This window comes from Camelus dromedarius, chromosome 5 (genome assembly GCF_036321535.1).
Source record: "Camelus dromedarius isolate mCamDro1 chromosome 5, mCamDro1.pat, whole genome shotgun sequence".
Taxonomy (NCBI): Eukaryota; Metazoa; Chordata; class Mammalia; order Artiodactyla; family Camelidae; genus Camelus; species Camelus dromedarius.
In genome coordinates this window covers 5,644,968-5,668,467 of record NC_087440.1, presented here as the reverse complement: position 1 = coordinate 5,668,467, position 23,500 = coordinate 5,644,968, and the positions used below count along the sequence as shown (strand labels likewise).

At 43.1% G+C, this 23,500-nt stretch overlaps 1 protein-coding gene across 6 annotated transcripts in view; it reads left to right on the top strand.

The window, feature by feature from the left end:
* The window catches only part of TLN2 (talin 2), a 395,887-nt gene that overhangs the window by 116,165 nt on the left and 256,222 nt on the right, over positions 1-23,500 (top strand). Inside the window, exon 1 of one of the 6 annotated variants that reach the window (XM_064485543.1) lies at positions 16,538-16,861. The exons of the other annotated variants lie outside the window; for them this stretch is intronic. The gene's annotated coding sequence lies outside the window, so the exon portion shown is untranslated. Of the gene's footprint in view, positions 1-16,537; positions 16,862-23,500 lie in introns of those variants that run through there. 6 annotated transcript variants of the gene reach the window in all.

Genomic DNA, 23,500 nt, shown 5'->3' with positions numbered 1-23,500 from the left:
CTGTCAACAGCCCCCTCCCCATACCATCCTGCTGAGGAATTCTGAGTCTCTTTGTTAGAACCCTTTGCGGCGTGGTGTTGCCTCCATGGCGAAAGGCTCTGGTCTAGCGTAAGTGCTGGCAGTGGGGCGCGGAGGGCTGAGTGGGAGTGCCTAGTGGTGTGGCTCATGTAGGCCATGGGTACCTTTACTGTTTTTTTCTTAAACAAGTGATACACTCGAATTATAAACCTAGTAAGCAAAATAGTTAAGGAAAACTATTTTCTGGTGACTCTGGAAACATTAGTGCATTTCCTTTAGACATGCAAACATGCACACACACAGCCATCATGCTCGCGCACTCTGACCACCGGTGTGTACATCGTGTTGTTGGGACTTTGAATTTTCCATCTCCTTGGAGTCCCCCGTGAGGCCCAGTGAAGCCAACCCCAGGCCCCAGTGCAGGCCTCTGCTCTGGGGTGGTCTGGCCGGTCACAGTGGTCCTGGGGCCCTTCCCTCAGTGGGTCAAGAGGCAAACTCCTCCACTGGCCAGGATCTCTGGGAGATCTTAAAGGTATTCTGCCTCCAAACAGAAGCAAAAATGTAAAATCTCACATTGTCTCCATCAGCTTAGGCTGCTGGCCCAAGTGGATCTCTCCCAGACCCTGTCCCAAGTGAGTTCCGCTTCTGTTGGAAGTTTGGAAATAGTCTCTATTTCTGTGTGAGAGGTGATGGGGATGTTACAGAAGCTGGATCCTGTTCTCAGAGAGCTTATGTATATGCAGACAAGGCTGTGTGTGTGGGGGGGGGGGGCAGGTAAGCCATGAATAACTGAAAAGTCGGGCTGTAGGATGTTCACAAGACTGAAGTGTGTGTGTGGGCTTTGTAGTACGTGTGCACATACACCAGTATACAGTCTGTCCACAGAGTCTCTCAGAGTCTAGGTGTGTATATGTGTATATACCTGCACACACGTACAGATGCGTACACACACGCACGCTTGGTACCAGAGACATTCTGAGCCATGAGTGTCCCTTTGCAAAGGCCTCCAAGGGAAATTCTGGGAGCATGGGCCCTGGAGGGTGGGCTGGATTTTGGATTGTAGGGGAGGGGTGCATATCGTGGCTGGCGGAACTGGGGAAGATGCTGGGAGTTTGATGCTAGAATCTGGAGTTTTCTTTGGATTCTCTAGAGACCGTTTTAAGTGATGATTATAAGCAAGGTTTGGCCTCCTCTGGGATGTACACTGGTGTTAGTGTGACTCCCCTCACAGTGTCCTGCCTGGGTGAACTGGAACCTTTGTCCTTGTACAGCTGGGACTGGGGATAAAAATCCCAGGGCTTCTCCCTCAGGGAACCACTGACCTGTGTTGTGGGTGTTAAGGGAAACCCCACTTTAATGAAAAGCCCAACCGACTCGTCAGCTGTTCCTGGGTAGAGATGTCTGAACAGGGCGGGTGGGGGTGGTCACAGGACTCTCATTTTAGTAATAGCAGGATGTCTGTCATGGGCGAAGATGACCCCACACCCTTGGAGAAATAGTGGTAAGTCAGTCCAGAGATGAACAAGCGCCTTGGGAGCTTTGCAGGAAATTTCTTCCACGTTCCGCCCACAGTGGGCCAGGAAGATTCTCTCTGACAGACGGTATTTGACCTGGAGTGCGTGGAGACCTAGGGCTGAATGGAATAAGGCTTTAACTCAGTTCCTGGGTGGGCTTTTATCTGGTGGTCCTGATCCACTGCCAGCCTCTTTTTCTCCAAAGGAAAAAAAGTTTTTTTGATTATCAAAGTACAAAATGATCATTACTGAAAGTATTATAAAAGCGGAAGGCTAAACTAATATTCTAAAACCCACAGCAACTGTTAGCATTTGGGTAATTTCCTCTTAGTCTTTTTCTCTATGCATATTTAAGTTTTTAATTTTTCCAGATTATGAAAATAACATGTGGAAAATACCAAAAATATTAAGTCATATGCATGTATTATTTACCTTGGAGGTAACTTCTGTTAACATTTTAGTGCCTTTTGTTGATGTTTTCCTTTTTTATAGATATGTGCATATATTTTTTTCTTCAGTATAACAATGATATATTTAAAATAGTTTGTATCCTGTTCAATTTAATATTATTTTCCAATTAATATTGACAGTGCTTGTTATAATGTTATACAGGCTGTGTAAATGTAGTTTAAATGGATACATTATTTGTTAGATATATCAAAATTGACTTAATCAGTTCCTGTACGTCTTTGTACATAAAGCTCTTTCAATATTTCAGGATAGATTATCAGAAGTGGAATTACATGGGTTAAAGGGACATTTTTAGGGCTTTCAACTCATACCATCAATTAACATTGAAGAGAGATGTGTGTATAGTCGGAAAACTCCGACTATAACTTTATGCTCAGTTGGGCTCTTCTCCCCATCCCATCCCCAGTCCCTGCCTCTCCTACCGCTTTTGGTTATTCTCTTATTTTATTCATTAAAAAATCTTTGAATAGCCCTTCCATGCCAGGAGGGCACATACGTAGGGAAAGTAATTAAAGCCTTCTGACCTCTGTATCTCAGGCACCAGTTTCCTTCCCCAGAAGGAACCTTCTCTTATACTTTGTCTCATACTTTGTGTCCATCCAGAGATAACCTGTGTTGACAGGCATGCACGTGTGTGTTTCTGTGCATATATAAATATAACTGTATATTTTAAAGCATGAGTATATAAATATAACTATAATTTTAAAGCTCGAGTGATTGCATACCACATTTACTTTTTTAGTATTTTGCTGTATATTTTATAGATCTTTGCACAGAAGTACGTATAGGACTGCTTGTTTCTGTTTCTTTTTTCAAATGGCTGCTCAGTATTCTGTCACGTGGGTGCACCATACATAACCTCTTTGCCTTTTGCCCTATTGATTGACATTTTTTTTTGGTTTCTGTGAATTTGATTTGTTATTCTTAGTGCATATTCATGAACAAACAGCATTTTGCATATATGTGAATCTATAAGAAGTTTCTAAAAGTAGACTTGTTGAATCAGATGAATGTAAATTTTTAAAATGTATAGTTATTGCCACATTTCTTTCTTTGGAGGAAAGATGTGTGAGAAGTTTCATTTCCCCACTTCTGCTTCCACACTTTTAAGACTTTTTGATCTTCGTCTTTCTGGAAGATAAAAAGGTGTCTTACTGTAGTTGTAAATTGCATTTCTCCAGTGAGTGGGGTTGAGCATCTTTGACTTAAGAACTGTCTTATTTCCTTTCAACAGTTCTTCATATTTTTATGCCTTTTTTCTGTTAGATTGTTGGTTGATTTCTTATCCATTGGTTGGAGCTCTTCATATACTAAGAAAGTTAATCCTTTGAGTTGTAAGTCATTTTCCACAATCATTGGATTTATTTTATGGTGTGTATTGCTACTGTATATGTGTGTTTTTTCAAAGTTAGGTTTACTTGAATTTTTCCGTCTTTCCTTATATGGCTCCTAGCTTTTGTGTCACACTTGGGCCTTCCCCACTCAACTTGAAAACATGGAAGTTTTTTTCCTCCCTTAATACTACTAGGAACTTGCTTTTCATCCCTGAATCATAATCTACAAGTTAGAAGAGGTTGAGGGTGTATTTTAGATGGAGTCTCAGGTGAGTCTCCTGAAGCCTTTCCATTTGGGAGTCATTGCATTCAAATAAGTGTGGGTGTTACCCAGGTAATGAGTGACCCAGGTTTACATAACGAAGTCTAAGTTATTTTGCATAGTATTCGCTGGGAATAAATTGAATGTGAAGCTAAATGAGCTTTCTTCAGGCCATGGGGATGATATTTGGTGCCCATGCCCAGCCACCAGCCAGATGCTCAGCACAGCCCCTTACGACACACATGGATTGTCCTTGTGGGCAGTCATGGTCCTGTCCTGGGAAGTAGGCCCAGAACAGCCCCTGAAATAGTCCTGCAAAAGAGACCGTTTCTTTTCTTTGTTTGAAAAAGCACTGCTCTTGTCTCATGTGGTAAAATGCTGATTTAGCAAGAGGACCACGCTTCCTTGTTCTTTGGTTTCTGTGAATTTGATGTCTTGATTGAGCTGAAAGGGCCCCAGCTGTGGTGTGTTAGCCATGGTTGCTCACACGCTGTGTGACCTTGGGCAAAACACTCGACTTCCTTGATCAGTTCTTCCTCAGAAAACTGGTAATTTCAATGCCTCTGATTAATGAGCCTGATAATTCTCATTTAACTGTACTTAGATCAGGTGGGCCTTTGACCTCAAATTTTTATGTGTGCAGAAATCTGTTGGGGAGGGATTGTTAAACATGTGGATTCTTAAGCCCAGGAACATTTATTTTTAATAATTAAGTGATGCTGAAGCAGGTGGTCTGTGATTCACACTTCGAGAAACTCAAAACTAACTAAACCTTTGAGTTGAGTGAGTCAGGGAAACCTGGTGGGGAAGGATTTCCCTGGCTCCATCCTCTGCCCCTTTCCTTCTGCTGACAGTGATCCATTTGCATCCAGCTTACATTTAGTTGTAAAAGTTCTTATTCAGGTTTTCAGACTCTTAAGGACCACTTTATTATATATATATATATATATATATATATATATATATATATATATAAAACATATATATTTATATATAAATAATATGTAGATATATATAAATATATATATAGTATATATATTTAGAGAGACACACATTAAGATGATTAGCTGATTTTTATTTTGAGAATAATAATAGTTTTCTTTTTTACCTCATTGGTAATTTAACAAAAGCCTTTACTCCTGAGGGTAATGCCAGGTGAGGCTGAATTATGCCACTGTTTATGTCTGCATGGGTGTCAGCAAATGTTAGCACCAGGCCTGTAGACATCCCTGGGACTCTGCCCAGAGAGAAAAATTGGTCTATAAGCAGCTCTTGAGAAAGACCCCAAGCAGCAAGCCCTGTGAATTGTGAGTTTGTGATGCGACAGGTACCTCATTCTGGTGGCTTCATGGCTCAGGTGACTGGCTGTCTTCTGCTTATGGTGTGATCCAGAGAAGTTTGCTGATTATCTTGAACAGCAGGAGCCGGGCCACTTGCCTTTGGCATGGTGTGTACAGTGCTTCCCACATGTCAGTGTAGACATCAGTCACCAGGGATTACAATGCAGATCCTGATTTAGCAGGTCCAGACTCGGACCTGAGCCTACGTTTCCAACAAGCTCCCAGGTGGGAGGTCCAGGGACCTCACTTTGAGTGGAAGAATGGATTAGGAGTTAGATGGACCTAGATTTAAAGCCTCACTCTACCATTTCAACTGTGTTATACCTGTGTGCCTTTGTTCACTCGCGTTGCCCTGCCCAGCCTTGGTTTTCATCTTCGTAAGGTATGGTACGGCTGTACAACTGAGTGGGATAATCTGTGTAAGAATTTAGCGGGACACATGTTAGCGCTCTTCCGGCTCGACAGTAGTGTATAAGATTAGGAGGAAGTAAGGGACACAGGTAATTGGATCTTTACCTCCGTGTATCAGAAAAACACATTTTGGACAAGTCAGAAGGCTTACCAATTCAACAGATTTTTTTTTTTTTTTAAGTACCAGAAGAAAGATTGTGAGTATTAGGTGATGCTTGTGGTCAAGACGTTTTTCCTCCTTTCGCGTGTCTATTGTTCATCCTGTTCTGAGACCTCTGAGAAAAACTTAGCCTGTGCAAACACTCTGTGTGGGCCAATGCAATGTAGCAGTGCTGGTTTGCTCAGGGAGCAGAGATTTATGAGAATTTATATCATATTTCTGATGCCTGGGTTTCCTAGTTTGTAGAAATTTGTAGAAACTGACTTCTAATTAAATTTTTGGTAACCTCTTCTGTTTGGAATTATGTTTGTGATTTTGATAATTGCCTGCGTGCTTAGAAGACGTAGGTTCTAAACCTGTCTCTGCTGCTAATGGGCTCTGTGGCTTGGGCTTTAGTTCCACCTTTTGCTCCATGTAAAATTCTAGAGGACAAATGCTGGTCTGCCCCTCTTCACTACTAGGTACAGTGCTCAGTAACTATCTGTTGCAGGAATGAGGAGAATCGGACAACATCCATGCTCCTTAAACTATAATGTGCATTTGAATCACCCAGGATCTTCTTAAGACAGTTTCTGACGCAACAGCTTTGGGATGGGGCCAAACCAGTTCTAGGTGATGCCAGTGCTGTTTTGTGCATCACTTTGAATACCAAGTCTCTAGACAGGCTGAATCTGATCTGAGATTCATGGAAATCTTTGACATCTCTTTCTCAAGGTCAGTTTCTAGATACCAGCCTGTTCACTGAAACTGACTAGTAGTCCCAGAGCTCTTGCTGCCTTGGCCTGAGGACTTGTCTGGTTCATGGCTTTCATGTCCCTGGCCGTTTATTTAGGCGACTTTGTTTAGTGCATTGGTTCTCCAGGCAGGAGCAGCAGCTGCATCACCTCGGAACTTGTTAGAAGTGCAGAGTCTGGGGCCCCACCTCAGATCGACTGAATCGGAAAGTCCAGGGTAGGGTCAGCGTCTGTTATCCCGAGGATTCGGGTGTTGTGCACAACCGCCCTGATTTAAAACTTGTCTGCAAATCTGGAGGCGATTTCGTGCACTACTAGTGGGCATCAGGCACCTCTCTTTTTTGGGCTTATGGGTCATGCTAGTATCATGAAATCAAATGAAGGTTGATAGAAAAAAAAAATTGGTGACTTGGGTAGATTTTAGTGAACTTCCCTGGGCGAGTGGAAGATAGGTGTAGACGTGATTCACTGGTTCTGAGCCACATTTCTGTGGGTATGTGTTAAGATCCCTTTTGCCTGTATGCTTCCTACGATTTTAGGGGGAATTAAAAGACATGGCTGCCTGTTGGAATCACCTGAGGGATTTTTGAAACTATTGACATTCCGGTCCCACTAGAGATTCTGATGTAACTGATCTGGGGGTAGCCTGGGCAGCAGAATTATTAGCAGCTTTCTGGGTGGTTTTTAATATTCACCTAAGATTGAGATTTACTGAGTTAAATGAACACACCATTTGATTTTTTTTTCTCTGTATGTTTTAAATTTATTTGTAATTTTCATACAATAACTCCTTGTGTGTATGTATGGGTTTTGACAAATGAATACTTATGAAATCACCGGCACACTCAAGAATCTGAGCATTTGGTTTTCATAAATGTACTTTCGGAGTTTTTCCTCCTTAACAGGACAAAATGAAGCACATTGCCGTCTCTTGATAGGTATTATTACTGTTGTTTTTACTGTTATTACTATGACTGCCTGCAATTTTATATCTTCTAGTAAGTGTAAACTTCAGAACGGGTTCCTAGCTCTTACTTTGCTGCGCAGCTTGGAGACCCTCTTCGTCAGTGGTTTGCAGCCCTGGAGGGCCTTTACAACTATAAATGCCCTGGCCACATCCCAGACCAGTGAAACCAGAATCTCTATGGTGGGCCCAGGTATTGGGCAGCTTCAATGGGCAGCCAGGCCCGTGGACCTCTCCTCTGATCCTCCCATAAAGTACCTCTGGTCAAAGGTCAGCGTTCTTGTCAAGGATGTAGATGTTTCTGACATTTCATTTTTCCTCCTGTGCATTGGTGCAATTTTGAAAAGGATTTAAGGAAAAATGACTTCTTAGAGCTTACTGATGATTGTGGATGGTTAAATTCATCACTTTTATATTTTCACCTACTTGTGATGAAATACTGTCGACCTGTGCAGCATGTTGGTTTGTATTTTCTCTGTGGGGCCAGTGAGCAGCATTGTGATTGTGCAGATTGTCATTGTGCGGCCTGTGCAGCAGTGTTGGGAGGTCGTCTCAGTGATGTCCCAGGCTCATGGTGCTTTCACTGTAGGGGTGAGGGAAGTGATGGATGGATGGATGCTCCCTGCTAGGGCTTTGTGAAGTCAGGGGGATGCTTTCCCCATTTACCTGTTCCCAAGAATAGACGCTGTAATTGTAGTTGTTAAAAGATGTTTTCTAAGTAAGTAGTATTCAGGGAACACCCACATCTCTCAGAATGACACCTCCTTGGTATGCTGGGGTTAGGGACTAATCTTCCAGCAGTGCTTACTTAGTCCAGAAGCTGAACCTGCTCGCCCAAAGAGGCTAAGCTCCTGGGAGGTGGAGTAACTCTGTACTTTATAAGAAGTTTTAAAAATTCTTTAAAGAGGATGGTCTCATGGAATGCATAGCACAAACCCATTTTATAGATAAGGAAACTGAGCCTCAAAGGAGGAAGGAATTTACTTGCTCAGTCCCTCAGCTTGTTTTTTGTTTTGTTTTGGCAGGGAGGTAGTTAAATTTCTTTATTTACTTATTTATTTAATAGATGTGCTGAGGATTGAACCCAGGACCTCATGCATGCTAAGCCTGCGCTTTACCACTGAGCCATACCGTGTCCCCCTGTTCCTTCTCTTAGACCACAGCCCTGGACGGTTTACCCGTTGGTTAGGTTCATCCAAGAGGCTAGATGATGGATGAGAAGATTTAAAGTGATAGTTCTGTCAATTCCAAGCCTGATTGATTGTTCAGCTCTTCTCCTGCAGGGTTTTTTTTGGTTTTTTTTTTTTTTTTTTTTTTCAGTCTTAAGAGCCCAGCTCATTCATGTAGTCAGGGCACCTTTTCCTTTTTATGGTGTTAACTACTTCCTCTTGTCTAAACAATTCACCTGCTCCTAGGCCTTGAAGAACACCAGCCTTTGTTTTTACTGTTCTAACATCACCTCTGTTATTTTATCTAGAGTTTAAGGAGAACATTATAATGGCTGGTTGGTATATGAGCCCTTCCGCCCCACTAGCCCTGATTCTTACAGGGTCCCTGTAGAGCACTGTTTCCATCAGCACTCTGCCACACTCTGCGTTGGCTGTGACATAACTTGTCCAAGTTCTCAGACCTCAGAGTGCTGGATTGCAACTCAGCTGTGTCAGATGAATACGTTATTTCCAAATTGTGGAATGGGAAGGTCATTCTCCCGTACCTACAGGACATGGGACGTGCACTTAGGGAAGCACATTCTGTCCCTGGTGTGTGGGCTTGGAGGGCTTTTTTGGATGTCCTGCCTCCTTGGTTTTAGATTTGGGGTCTTAGCTAGGTTTCTACATCCACAGTGCTCAGTGTGCACTTTATCACAGGGAAAAAGAGGTGAGCTCTACCTGTCAATCAGAAGGTGAAATCTTCCTCTTTCTATGTAAAGAGCAATACGCCTACTTGACACACTTAGGCCATTTGTGAATCAATAAACCTAGGACTGTCAGCCTGAGAAACGGTTACAAGTTCTAAGTACAAATGGAACTCTTTAAAAAAAAAAACCTGGGGGAAAGATGTATCTGATTTGATTTACTCTGGAGAGAGGGTGAGTGCTTTATAACTTGCTGATTACCATAATAAAACATCTTTATTCTTCAGAGGAGCATAAAAGGACAATAGACCTTAAAGTACTAGACCCAGTGCCCCACTCCTGTTCGGGGCTGATTTAGGGTGATTCAGTTGTGATTTGCAGAGAGACTACCAGTGGAATCTAAATTTTGAGGCTAACCTTGAAGCAGAAACCATAGATGACCTGCATGGGGAAATTTTAATGATTCTTCTTTCCCTGGTGCTACCGCTCCCCCCTGCCCCACCCCCACCTTAAGTCAGACGATAAGGAGGCAGATTCCAAGGCGGTGCTGATAGGAGTGCCTTATCTCAGAAGCTGTCTTGTTTTTATCTGTGTAAGATGTTGGGCGTGGAGAGGGTTGTTCTTTTAAGATACTTGTACCAAGCTTGCTGGGATTTGGAAATGAGTTGACCTCTGTGCTTTGAATAGTTAATGGTACTAACAGATCTGTCGCTGAGTGGGCTCAGGTCCAGAAAAGGACGGCTCAAGTGATCCAGGAGACAGTACACCTGTAGTGGGAGGAGGATGCTCAAGGGATGAGGAGTCTGCAGTCGGTTTCAGACAAGAGCCTGACAGAGGATGTGATTAAAGTCAGCATCACAGTGAAAGGCATGAGCAGGTGAGCACAAGCTTGTCTGTCAAATAACTGAGCACTGGAATTAGCTGGGCACCTGTGGAGCTGGAGGGAGGGAGGTGCAGTGCATGGTGGGGGCTAACCGAAGTGGCTCAAGACCTCAGGGGATCAGTCAGACATCTAAGCATCTCCTAGCCATGAAGCACTTTGGAGAGATTTTTAAAGGTTTAAGGTGTGCTCTTTGTAGTCCATCTGACCATCATCTTATTCTTTCATTGGCTTTGTTTATTCAATAAACACTATTTGAGGACCTACTATGTGCTAGGCCCTCTGTTAGGCTCTGGAGACTGAAAACGGATCAGAAGTATATTTTGACTTAAACTCTAGACCTCCAGCTGTTCATCGTGCAGGTACATGTAAATATCCTTCCTCAGACTCAGTGCTAACAATTTCATAATTATGTTTCCATTAAACATAGAAGATCAACAAAGCCAAAAAATGAGTGTGTCAGCCCTCAGGAAGCACTTGATAAAATGGGCAGTCGGAGACCTAAGAACCAGTCACTATACAATGATGTGGGTAGGTGTGCAGAGAAAGAGAGATGTGCGAGGCATTGTGGGAATACAGAGGTGTGGTACCCAACATGGCTTCAGGATGGGATGGGTTATCATAGGAAGCTTTCTGGAGGTGAGGAGAGGAATGTGAGCCAAAGCCTGTGGTGTTGAGGAGGGAAGATGTGTCAGCCAAAGGGTGAGAAAATGCTTGCAGAAGGCTGGGAGCTGTCCTCTGGAACTCCGAGATGTTCAGTGTTTCTGGGGTATTAGGAGTGGCGGCAGACTTGAGAGAGAAGAAGGCACCAGAAGTGGCGGGCATTTCCACCTGGGGGGCAGCAGTTTGGATTTGACCCTGGAGGAGGGTAAGCAGTAGATTCACTGGTCATAGTGCTTGATCTGCTTGGGAAGACAACATTAATACACTTGTGGGGAAAGTCACCCAGGGGTTCAGGGAGTTACAGTGCCAAGAGACATTCGTATGGCCCTCATGGAATTTATGGGGGAGGGTCGGGATTTGGAGATCTTTCCCTAATCTCGAGGCAACTCAACTCTGCTGTCTTGTTATTTGGTCCCAGTTCACTACAGAACAGAGATGAACTCTGTTCTTGCCCAGGTGAAGGGAGATTCGCATGCTTTAGGAACCAGGCCATGGTTTGTGAAGTCATAGTTAAGAGGTTGACTCAGATTTTCACCCGGCCTTGGCGGACACCACGTGCTGGTGCTTTCCCGGCCCTCCTGGTGAGGGGCAGTGGTGAGCAGTGGGTTGCGTGGGTACAGATAAAGCAAGGGTTGCCCTGCGTAGATTTTTGTAGCCGGTTATGGTAACGAGGTTCATTGAACTAGTCTGTACTGTGTATGTTTACAGTTTTTCATAGTAACTTCAAAGATGGGGAAAATAATAGCTTCACAGGCTTTCGTAATAACGAAATGGGATCTGACACTAGTGAAGCTCTCACCCCGTGCTGTGCTTGCCGAGGACTGACTTGCTCTTATTGGCTGCCATCTTGGACGAAGTTTACTTTTTCTTCCCCACTCTGTTATTTCTTGCTCTTTCTTGGCCCTTTCTTCCATTTCTGGCCTGGAATTTTGGAATTTGCCCTGTGGATTTTGGACAATCCAGCTTTTCTGGTTTTGACCCTGGACGGTGCTTGAAAGGACAAGCCTGTATGGCTTTTTTCTCCGCCACGTCTTGCCCAGGAAACCACCTCTGCTCACCTCCTCAGTCCTAGGGCCACCCTGGGATCTGCCTGCTGGATTGGAGCCTGAATGGCCCAGGTACCCCTTGTGTAGTGTGTGTGTGTGTGTCAGGGGTAGGGAGGGGGAGGAGTTGGAGGGGGCATTGCAATAGGAAGAGCATGTGCCAAAGATGACATGATTGATAACATCCCCCTTTGTAAGGTGGATGGTTCTTGAAATGCTTTGTAAAATTTAGATTTTCCTTGAATCGTATTTTTGTTCATATGTGTGAATGTACGGTAGTAAATATGACTTGGCATGCCTGCACACATTATTATTTAGATGTTTATTATAACTTTCGGGGTATTTGTTTTCATTTTGTGTTGAGCCACAATTACCAGTGACTTTCAAGCTTTTTATGGCTTCTGGCCACTCCAGCTGCTTTGCTGAGTTGCAGATTATTTGCAATCAGTATGTTTCATATACTGGGTGAAAAGGCAATTTAGAGGAACTCTGGGGAATCCTTTCCTAAGAAGCAAAGAACATTTAGGACTTGTTAGGTGCCAGTATTGTCCTGGCACTCAGCCCTTTCTTGTTCCTCATTGATGTGTAAGACGTCCTTTTGGAAGTAAGTGTTACCTCCATTGTTGCTTTTCCAATGCCACACACCTAGTGCATACTAGGATTCTTTTGGTTGTAAGCAAAAGAAAACCTACCCCAGATGGATTTAAACAGCAAAGGGAATTTAGTGGGGCTTTGTGACTGAGAAGTCTAGTGATGGGAGGTGCCAGAGATTCGTGTTGGAGTTAGGAGTTCTGTGTCTCCAGGACTCTCTTGGCTCTGCCCTCCTCTTTACGAAGGCCTCACCCTCAAACCGCCTGCAGCTCATGGAAGCAACTATGGCCTCAGAAGTCCTAGATCTTGCAAGTGAGTGCTGCGTCCACCATGGAAGAGCCAGCAACGTTGAACCAGCACTGCAAGCCTGAGTCTTGAAATCACAGCGTTGCACTGGTTGGGGTCATGTGTTTGCCTTAAACCAATCACTGTGGCCTGGGGAAGGGATTCCACTGCTTGGACTGACTCTAGGACTTGTGTCCTGATGCTGAAGAGTGAAGTCAGCTCCTTCTGAAGCACACGTGCAAGCAGAGGCTGTTTGTTAGAAGGAAGTGAGTGGTGGGGAGGCTATTCACAGGTGTCCACTGCAGGGACAGAGCTGGGGTTTGAATGTAGCATTCTGTCCAATCCCAGAACCTCTTAATCCAAATGACCCCTCTGTTAAAGTTGCTTTCCCCACGAATGGTTATTCACTGATGGTTAATAACCTTTAGCATCAATACTGTGTTCCTCAGAAAGCCTTGCTTGGGCCTTCGTCTTTAGCATGTCGCTCCCTGGGAGTCTGACTTGGCCTGCATCATCAATTGTCCAAAAACTCAAGATGCTCAACTCTTAAATCAGGGGGTTGGATAAGATTAATTTTAAGTTAATATTTACTGACTGCCTGTTATACCAGGTTCTATGTCAGGGGCTAGAGATAAAACAATACGCAGTGCACACATGGCCTCTGCCTCTATGGGCTTATTGACAGAAGATAGACATTAACTCAATAGTGAGACAGATGTAAGATGAAGTGCTGATACATGCCTGGCCCTGAGCAAATAGTTAATGAATGAGTGAAATAATCACACAAATTTATACTTCAAAGCTGTGTTCAGGGCTACTGTGGGGAGCAGTAAGGGCATCTGTAGGAGGACTGTAATGAATAAGAAAAGAACCCAGGACGGGTCCTTGGGGGGCACGTCCACATTTAGAGCCTGGGCTGCTGTGAGGGACAGAGTGAACTTTGAGAGCCATCTGGGGATTCTGATGGCCTAAGGGATTCTGATGACCTTCCAGTTCTGAGAGTTAATGAGGGGACAAGACAAGTCTTTTTATGCTTTTCTCTCTCAGAGCACCATAAGAGAAGTTACCTGCAGTGCTCCATGTAGTAATTGTGTGTGTTCTTACAGTTGGTTAATTTCTAGGTGAACCTGCTCTTCTGTATGTTAAATAATTCAGATTTCCTAAAAGTGTTCCTTAATGAATGCATAAAGAAGGTGTCGTGTACACATATACAATAGAATATTATTCAGCCATGAAAAATAGGGAAATCCTGCCATTTATGACAACATGGATTTGATGGCCCTTGAAGGTATTATGCTAAATGAAGTAAGTCAGAGAAAGACAAGTACTATATAATATCACTTGGTTGGAATCTTAAGAAGCTGAACTCATATAAATAGAACAGTGGTTGCCAGGGGCTGGCAGGTGGGGGAAATGGGAAATATTTGTCAAAGGGTATACACTTTGGGTTATAAGATGATTAAGTTTTGGGGCTATAATGTATAGCATGGTGATAATAGGCAATACTGTATTATGTACCTGGAAGTTGAAAAAATAATGTCCCTTGTTTCTCTAGACCTTTTAAGAAATATTGTGGAAGGTTCTTGCCTGTAACAGGTATGCACTGTGTGGTCCAAGCCCAGCTCTGTGCCTCTCTTCCCTAGTTCCCTCGACCTCCCTGAGCTCAGGGCAGCCCTTGCTCCAGACTCTCAGGACTTGTAGTCTCTGCCTCCCGTGGGGCATCTGTATCCTCAGCCATCTTTTCATGGGTGATTTCAAAAGATCATATGTAGAGGGGAGGGTATAGCTCAGTGGCAGAGTGCATGCTCAGTACGCACGAGGTCCTGGGTTCAATCCTCAGTACCTCCATCAAACAAACAAAAATAAATAAATAATAAATAATGAATCCAATCCAAGAAAGAAAGAAAGAAAGAAAGAAAGGGAGGGAGGGAGGAAGGAAGGAAGGAAGGAAGGAAGGAAGGAAGAATTATAGGTGATGATAACCAAAAAGGAAGGTGTGAGGTTTATCGTGTGTTCCTAGAACAGCTTGTTACCAGACACCTGGGAAAAAACCTGCAGTGTGGATAGGGAGGGTCATATTTTCCTGAAAAGGGCAGAAATGAACTCCATAGCCTTGCAAAGATTCTAGGCTGTGATCTGCTTTGGAACATTTTTTTATTTCCTGTTCCTAACTTATCTGCCACCAAGCCATCCTACACTTTGTCTTCTCTCTTTCCACCCTCTGATCATCTACTCTTCTGGTGAGAAAAACCTTTTAAAAGCAAGTTTTGAGTAGAGTTACCAAAAAAAGTAACAGTGTGATATTTCCGCAGTGAGTGTCTGGAAGCAAAGGGACAGTATCATGGTAAGTGAGCTTTATTCTGGTTTTTCTTGCTCCTTATCAGTTGGGGCAACATACTCATTGCATTAATGGCTGAGTTAGTGGAGATGAGGAGATGACCTCAGGGAATAGTTAGTTCACTATGTGTATTATGGGTTTGTTTTTTTTTAATTGACTGATGTGTATAGACAAAGTGAGGGCTGAAAAACAGTATGTTTCTTTGGTCTTCCATAAATTGCTTGTTGTAATAATGATTAAGGTACAGGGGACGGGGGGAAGCCCACAGTCTTCTGTACAAAAGGAAAGGGTGGGGAGAAAGTAGGTTATTAGGGTAGGAAACACTTCTAGTGAGGAAACCTCTTTTTAACTTTTCAGCTTCATAGTATGTCTTATCCTGCTCTGTGCGCGTGTGCGCGCGTGCACGTGCGTATGTAGATGTGCTATTTCCCAAGTTTTCTGGCAGGCTTCCAGGCTTAGCAGAGGCTGCAGATCTTTTGCAAATTTGCATATCCTTTTATGCTTAACTAAATCAATAAGGAACAATTGTTCCCTGTTCCTGGACAGAGGCCTGAAATTCGTACTGCTGTGTGTGTCCTGGGGAACCCTTGTGCAAGCCTATCCTGGCTGAGGTGTATTGACAGCACCTTGTTCCAACTGGGCACTCAATAAATATTGACTGGTTACCCAGAATAGCAGCTCGAAGCTGAGGGTGTTTGTGTCCCAGGCTGACCCTGTCAGTTCTCTGAATGTGCTTTGGAAAGAGCACCCGGGGAGGACCTGGCTGTCTCCGTGAATCCCAGGTCTTCGGATTTTGTTTCCTTCCCGTGTCCTGCTGGTTCTGTGAAGCGGGAGAGCCAGACATGCAGAACATGAGGTGTGGCTGGAACATTGTGGAAGGCTGGAAACTTGATGAGCGGGGAACAGCTGGTTCTGTTTCTTAGGGCAAGAACACGTCCTCTGATGGGAGGCGGGGCTGGTCCTTCCCCGCAGACAGCGTGGTGGTGATGGGGAGATGGGCACTGACCAGTCTCCCACATCTCTGAAGGGAGATCTTTCCTGACCTGTTGGTGACAAAGAGGAGTTGTTGCTGCAAACCTCATGGCTTTACTGACATAGGTTTTGGTGACATGCCCTGCAACACAGAGCCAGGCAGTTGAGCTAGGACATGGCTGATCAGCCTCTGTTGGGTTCAGGGAGTGGATTTAGAAGTGTGGACAGATTTTTGTGGTGGTGGTGGGTTGGTTTCTTCCCTTGATGGAACAGTAGCTATTTGGATTCACCCCTCTAATTTTGTCATATTAATTTTGGTTTTTTCATTTCTTGGTCCACAACAGTTACGAGCTAGTGAGATGTTTTAGAAAGGAGAAGCAGGAAAGGTGATGTTCCAGAGTGGTTTTTCAGGAGACAGTCTTCCTAACCTCACTTTGTCCTAAGGTTTGCTCTTTCTGTCTAGTCACAGGAGCAGGAGAGAGGGCCCCTCTTAGCAATACAGATCCAGTGAGAGTCTGGGCCGGTGATGGCTCATGAAGCCATCTTGCCACCATGGACAGTATGGATATAAAAACCGAAACCAGGTTGGTCATTGGCCACAAAACCAAGACAGGGCCCTTTAGAACAGCAAAGTGCTTTGAGAACCATCTCTAGTAGCCACATGGCTAATAATAAAGTGCAATTTTGAGAGCATTTATAGACTTGAGCAACTAGTAGAACAGAATTCCTCATGGTAATTATTGTAATATGCAGAGACCATGAGAAGACATGGAATGTTTCCGTTGACAAGTCTTTGATCTGTAATATTGCATTTCATTTACCAGCCCCTGCAGACCATCTATGAACCTCTTCAGAACCTATTTAAGACCCAGTAAGAAGGCAGTGTTAATCAGGGAAGAGAGAAGAGGAAGAAGCAGTATTGAGAGGATGACTCTGGGCATTGATCAAAGAAACCAGAGAAACTGCTGGTCTCAAGAGGGGAGGATTAACTGTTACTAAGCTCGCGATCATTATAGGTGTATACATGTTAGTAAAGTATTGCTTTACTCTATAATTTATAGTGGTGATTTTACATTTTGTCAGGCAGCCCTTCCATTTCTAAACCTGTTGAAAAACACGTTCACATGCTATTAATATAGACGCTAACTGGGGCATCAAAATCCTTGTGCAGTGGGGAGACCTGTCAAGCCGCACACAAAAGGGTTGACTTTGAGTGGCCAGGATAATACTGATCCTTTGGCTTTATCAACATCTTTGCCGCTTGTGTGTGAGCATACAACACACACACACACCTGCTTCCCCTTTTCTCATATTCTTGGTTGTCATCTTCAATAGGAATGGTGCTGGTTCCTGACATCATTCTTCAACTTACTCATTGTCTCCTAACCATCTCTATGATGGACATAAATCTCATTCTGTTTATTTTGTGTCCCTCATTTAAATCTTACAGATGTATCCCTGGGTCCTCTAAAGGGACCTGAGGCCACAAGCACGAAAGGGGATATAAAAGGCTTGGAGGTGATCGGAGTCTTCTGTTCTGTGAATGCCTTTGGCTGTGCTTTCCTGTTTTCTGTTCTGGTGTTGCCCCTAGGATGATTTTATACAGATGTTGGAAAGGTTTGGGACTTTACTTTTTAGAACTTGCAGAGTGAGTCTGCATCTTCACTGGAAGGACTTCAGAGATCTGCCGATGGGAAGGCAGCCTGATGAATTTCTGATCTTCATCCAGCTGTTACTGCCAGTCTGCTTGTGAAATGTGACAGGACCATGGCCAACTGTGTAACGTTGAAATGTGCTGCATCTGAAATTCCTTTCTACCATCTACGTTGCTATGTGAAATAAGAGGGTACGACTGGCAGTCGTCAAGAGGTTTAAATCACATTTTGCATTTGCCTACAGAGGATTTATTGGTTTTCTGCTAATCACAAGACATCGTGCGAGGGGCCATCTAGAAGGGGTTGCAAAATTATACAGAGCTTGAATTCCAGTTTGAGACTATTTGCGAAAGGATAATTAAAGTATTAGGTCAGGATATGGATGACAGCTAGTATCAATAATGTTCTCAAGGTCAGAGCTCAGAGGAGATGAGAAAACTGTGGTTCTGGATATCTGCCCTCAGAGGGATTAGGACTCCAGCCTGAGTCTAGAAGACCAGACAGGATTTGAATAAAAGGACAAGGGAAGAACATTTTAGGCAGGGTGATGACACACATAGGTGTGGAGGTGGTGATGGATGAGGTATGTTGGGGATGGACAGTACGCAGACCCTGGGAACAGGAGATCTATGTGTGTGCTAAGAGAAAAGGGAAAGATCAGCTTGAGAGGTAGGAGTGGGCTTGAATCATGATGCTTTGGATAACAGAAGACCTGGGTTAGCTTGAACAATAAAAATAACTCAGTGGTTCGTTCATGGGGAAAAAGACCTACTTTTTAAATTGCAGACACAGTTCTCAAGGTTAGATTTCCTCACATTCATAAGATGACTGCCAGTGGCAAGGCTGCCAGCTTCTTCATTCACATCCATAACCATCAAATAAAAGACCTGAACTTTGCTCTCACTGGACCAGTCTTAACCATCAAGGCAGCCAGGGGAATGCTGTGTACTTAGTCCTGAGTTTCTGCTCATCCCACAGTGAGTCAAAATGGGGATGATATGGTGCTGATTGGCTTATGCCAGTAAGGGTCAGCCTCTGGAGCTCAGCGTGGGGCCAATAGAACCCAAATCCTGTGGCTGCTATATAGTGATTTCCCAAAGGAAAATCTAGAAAGGTAGAAGAAGTGATAGGAGGTTAGAAGGATGGGTTAACAATGAAAAAAGTTCATTCTAGCTGTAAATTATGGGCAGCTTTGAATCTTAGGGTCTGTGATCTCGAGTGAGTCTAGAATTTCTCCTGTGGGCAGATCCATTTGGACTGACCACAGCATTTATCTTGGTCTTTGATAATAAGAATGTTTACCTTTGGCTGTAACCATAATCTCACCCAGAAAGGTTCTTTGGTGACCAGTTTTCCTTCTCATCGCCATTATCTGTTCTTGTCCCGTACTAGGACTGCACATGCTCAATTCGCTGACTTATCTTGAAGACCCCACAGGGTGCCGAACTTGAATGACTCTGGAGAACTTCCTCTTCTCTTTCCTGTGGGGCTCCCTGAGAGACATACCCCACTCACTCAAGAGTCCTCTGTGGGAGGTTAATCAATTGAGTCTTCTGTTTATTTTACATTAACAATCACAAATTAGGTAAAATGCTGAACTCGAGTAGTGCCATTGACAGGCAGGCCACACCCATCCATCCACCCGTCCGTCTGTCCGTCCATCCGTCCATCCGTCCATCCATCCATTCAACAAATGAGTCCCTGTTATGTGGTAGGAACCGTGCTTGCCACTGGGGATGAGCCCAAGTATGCTACGTGGTCCCTACCCTTGATCTCCCAGTCTGGTTGTGGAAGCCAGTAAATACATAATTCTGATTGTATGTGGTGGATGTTATATGTAGCATATTGAGGTTTAGAAAAGAGGCATTTTTCTCAACTGTATGTGTTAATAGATGACATTTCCTAGCTCAACAAGGCTGCTGAGACTGGGCTTAGAGGTTAGAGTCAGGCAATGGGAATTGTGATAAATAAATCAAAGATATAATGATGGCATTTTCAGGAAGCCACAGGTGCTACTCTGTGGCGGGGCGGTAGTTCTTGAATAAGTGGGAGGTGGAACGGACATACAGATTCTGAGCTCTTCCATCCAAGAGCCCAATCAGTAGGTCAGGAATGTGGTCTGGGAATTGCGTTTTAATCTCCAGCATCTTGGGTGGTTCTGACGCTGGTGGTCTGCAGAGTACTGGCCTGGAGTGCAGTGTGTGGGTGTGGGGCTGCAAATAAAGGCTGGAGGAGAGGGCGAGCAGGAGCCTGAGAGAGTGGCCAGGGAGGTCGCAGACTGATGGAGGAGCCTTTCTGGGTCTGAGTGGTCAGCAGGACCCTGTAGGAAGTTAAAGGCATTTGGCTGCCGAGTCTATAATGTCCAGCAGAGCATACTTAGAACAGGAAGCTGTATCTTGGCCTTATTTTTGCACAGTTGAGCTAAAACATCTTTCCAGAATAAAAGACTCTTGAATTAATCACTTGGCTCTCAACCGGTACAGCCAGGAATCCAGGTTCCAAACTCCAAGCGCAGTTTGTAGTCTACAAGTCTGCCTCCCATTTGGGAATTATTTACCCTTGTTGTGTTAGTACAGTGACTTTGGAATGCTCTTGAGTGACCTTAGAGGCCACTCTACAAATGGCTTGATTCAGTATTTTAAAATATGATTGATTAAAGGCAGAATAAATGTATAGTGCTAAATCCACATGAGGGGGCCAGTGGGCAGTAAAGATATTTAGGGGGCCAGTTACATTTCATAGAATCATTAAGATTTTTAATTTTCTTTCTCGGACAGGGTGACTATAAGAACCTTCTCAAAGATCCGTGCCTTACTCTGAAAGCTGCTAGGAGTGAGCTGGGTGTTCCATCAATATACTACAATATGCTGCAGACTATCTTTTACTTTTTTATTTCCTATGCAGTGATGATTTTTACTTACCTGGTGTTAAAACGGAAGCTGAATTCTAGGCTGGTGCCATATTTTACATTATTGTTGGAGTTTCCCTGTTCACCATCATGAGCTCAGTAGAAATGAGTGGGAAAGGTAGCACTTTTCAGTATAGCTTATAACTGCTTGGTGTCTGCAGTTGCATTTAATAAAAATTTATTAGTTAAGTTGGACAATAAAGGACCAACCAAGGTATAAAGTAGAAGAGCTTCATCCTTCACATTTAATTATTTATTGTTTTAGGCATTAAAGTGTATATTGATAGAAGGTACAGGAACATACACTGTAAAAAAAAAAAATGACAATAGGCCACATAGCACAGGGTTTCTTAATCTTGGCACTGTTGACATTCTGGGCCAGATAATCCTCTGTGGTTGGAGGCTGTTGTGCATTCCTAGATGTTTTGCAGCATCCCTGGCCTCAATCCACTAGATCCAATTTGTCTCCAAACATTGCCAAATGTCCCCTGGGAGCAAAATCACACCTGGTTGAGAACCACTGAGTTAGCAGAGACCAAAAATCTTTTTGCAGATGTCTCTTGACTCTGCTGTTTAATCTTTTGAGAATTTTGTTCTTCTTAATAAAGGTAAAGACACAATCAATTCTCATTATATGCAAATTTCATATTTGCAAATTGGTTTACTTGCTAAAATTTCTTTGTAACCCTAAAATCAATACTCTTGGCCCCTTTACAGTCAGTCTTGGATGTGCACATGTGCAGAGAGGCAAAAGAAATCCGAGTCACCTGATGTATCTGTTCCCAGCTGAGGTCAAACAAGGTGATGCTGGGCCTTCTTATTTCAGCTCTCAGAGAGTAAACAAGTATCCTTTTCATGGTCTATTTAGTGCCACATTTTTCAGATTTTTGTGCTTTTTATTGGTGGTTTTGCTGTTTAAAATGGCCCCTAAGTGTTGTGCTGCTCTGCTCTGGGGTGTTTAAATACAATAAGGCTATAATGTGGCTTATGGAGAAGATAAGAGTGTTTTAGATAAGCTTCATTCAGGCTTGAGTTATAGCACTATGAGTTCAGTGTCAGTCATGTCTACCCATCTATCTGTCTGTCTTTAAACAGAACACACATGACACAGGGTTACGTATTGATGAGCTGATGAAACTGCCATGACCAGAGGCTCACAAAAACCTAACCCTGGATTTCCCTTTGGAGCGATAGCTGGGGATTGACAAATTCTCTGTGGCGACTTTGTAAACTAACTACTACAAATAACAAGAATTAACTTTACTATTATTTTTCTAGCTTACATTTCAAAAGCCTAGATTTTAAAGATGTAATGTGATATAAGTATTAAGCTAGATTCCTTTTCTTTATAAAAACTAACATAGCCATATTATGGAAAACTTGTAAAACGTAATTGTAGAGTCAATGGATGTAAATATTTTTAAAGCTGTTCCATACCTTGTGAAAAGGTGGTAGCATTTTAAAGGGCCCCAAGCAATTGTCTACAGTGCCATTTTCAGTACATTTTTGCCAGCCTTATTTTGCATTTTTTCTTATTTTTAAAATGACAACATTGACACATATTAGAGAATTCAAATAATACAGATATTTAGAAAATGAACTGTAAAAATCGCCACCTTTTCCCACCTCTTTCTCAAGAGTGTTAGGAATTTGGTATGTGTCATTTCAAAGCTTTTAAGAAAATGTGTGTAAGAAGAAATGCATTTTATACCCATGATTTAATATGAAAGGGACTAAACATTTGCCTACTTGGTGTTATGCTTTGTTACTTTATATAATTTAGGTGGAGAAAAGGTGTCCTTGTTATTTATAAAATACTGCAGTTGTCAGGAAAAGCTTACATAAATGATGGTTCTGTTTAATAGTTATAATTTAATTTCTGTGCTAAGCGGCTAGCTTGTGATAAGTGTCTTTTAACCTAATTTTTATTTATTTGTTTATTTTTGCCAGTAGCCTAAGCTACAGAGCACAACACAGATTCAGTCTTGAAGTTTTATTATTTTCTCTCACCAGGCTTGTTGAAGGATTTCAAAGAATTGAATTTCCTGATAGAAAAGTCCTTAACCCGTGGGTGCCGATGGGTAAACATTGGCCAGGATCAGTCAGGATGCTTAATATAAGTCAGTACACAGATGTTTGTGGAATGATTAGAGTGTCAGGAACACTTGGGCATCAATGATAGGGATTCTCTAACCCCTCCCCCGAACTCGGCTGGAGGAAAGAGGACCTTCGAGGGGTGGCCAATGCCCTCTTGTGTGTTCCATGCCCGCAGAGACTACTTGGAGGGGCTGAAAATCCTCTAGGTGTGACCTCCCTGATCTGGAGTGAGGAAGTGAGCCCTTTGCATACCAGCTGTCAAGACTAGATATGGGACTTTTGGTTGAGTTTTAAGCCCTACTTATATCAGAAAGCTGTGGTTTTCACTTGGGATGACATAGATACGATAAAAACGCTACCGGGAAAGAAAGACTAAAATGTTAGTAGTGTTGATTGATGGAAAAACTCAGAATTGCAGACCTTTGAAATGAGTGGCATTTATTATATTTCTGGAATGATGGGACAGGGAAATTGTACAGATTTAGGGTCACCTGTTGACTATTTAGAAAAAGATAAAAATAAAAAGTATGATTTTGCCAAGAAGCACTCTTTTCTGCAAAGAGTGGAAAAGATGAGATCATGCTTCTGGCTGAGTTTCTTCACCTCACAGTGAGACAGGCCTACGAGGCTCGATCTTGCAGGACATAGGATTCTATTTTGCAGTCAGGGAGTGTCACTTAGGTAGGAAATTTGCACCTGAATCCCGAATTCAGTGCTCTACCAAGACTTCAGCAGGTCTCCTTGTAGATGTGGAGAAAACCTAAGGGTTTGGCAGAGGTGTTCATTTGCTATGAAAAATGCACAGAATTTTCGAGTTTTGTGAAATCTATCCCACTTAAAAAGAAAAAAGAACACCCTTCCCATAGGTTAGGAATTACGAGATCTCTTCCTTGTGAGAGTCTTAGTTGACTTATGGGATGATTGTTTACTAGTGCAGGCATTCAGATAAGCATCAAAAACCTAGAGGCACACCCACTAAAGTGCATAGTTTCTCTTCCAGAACAT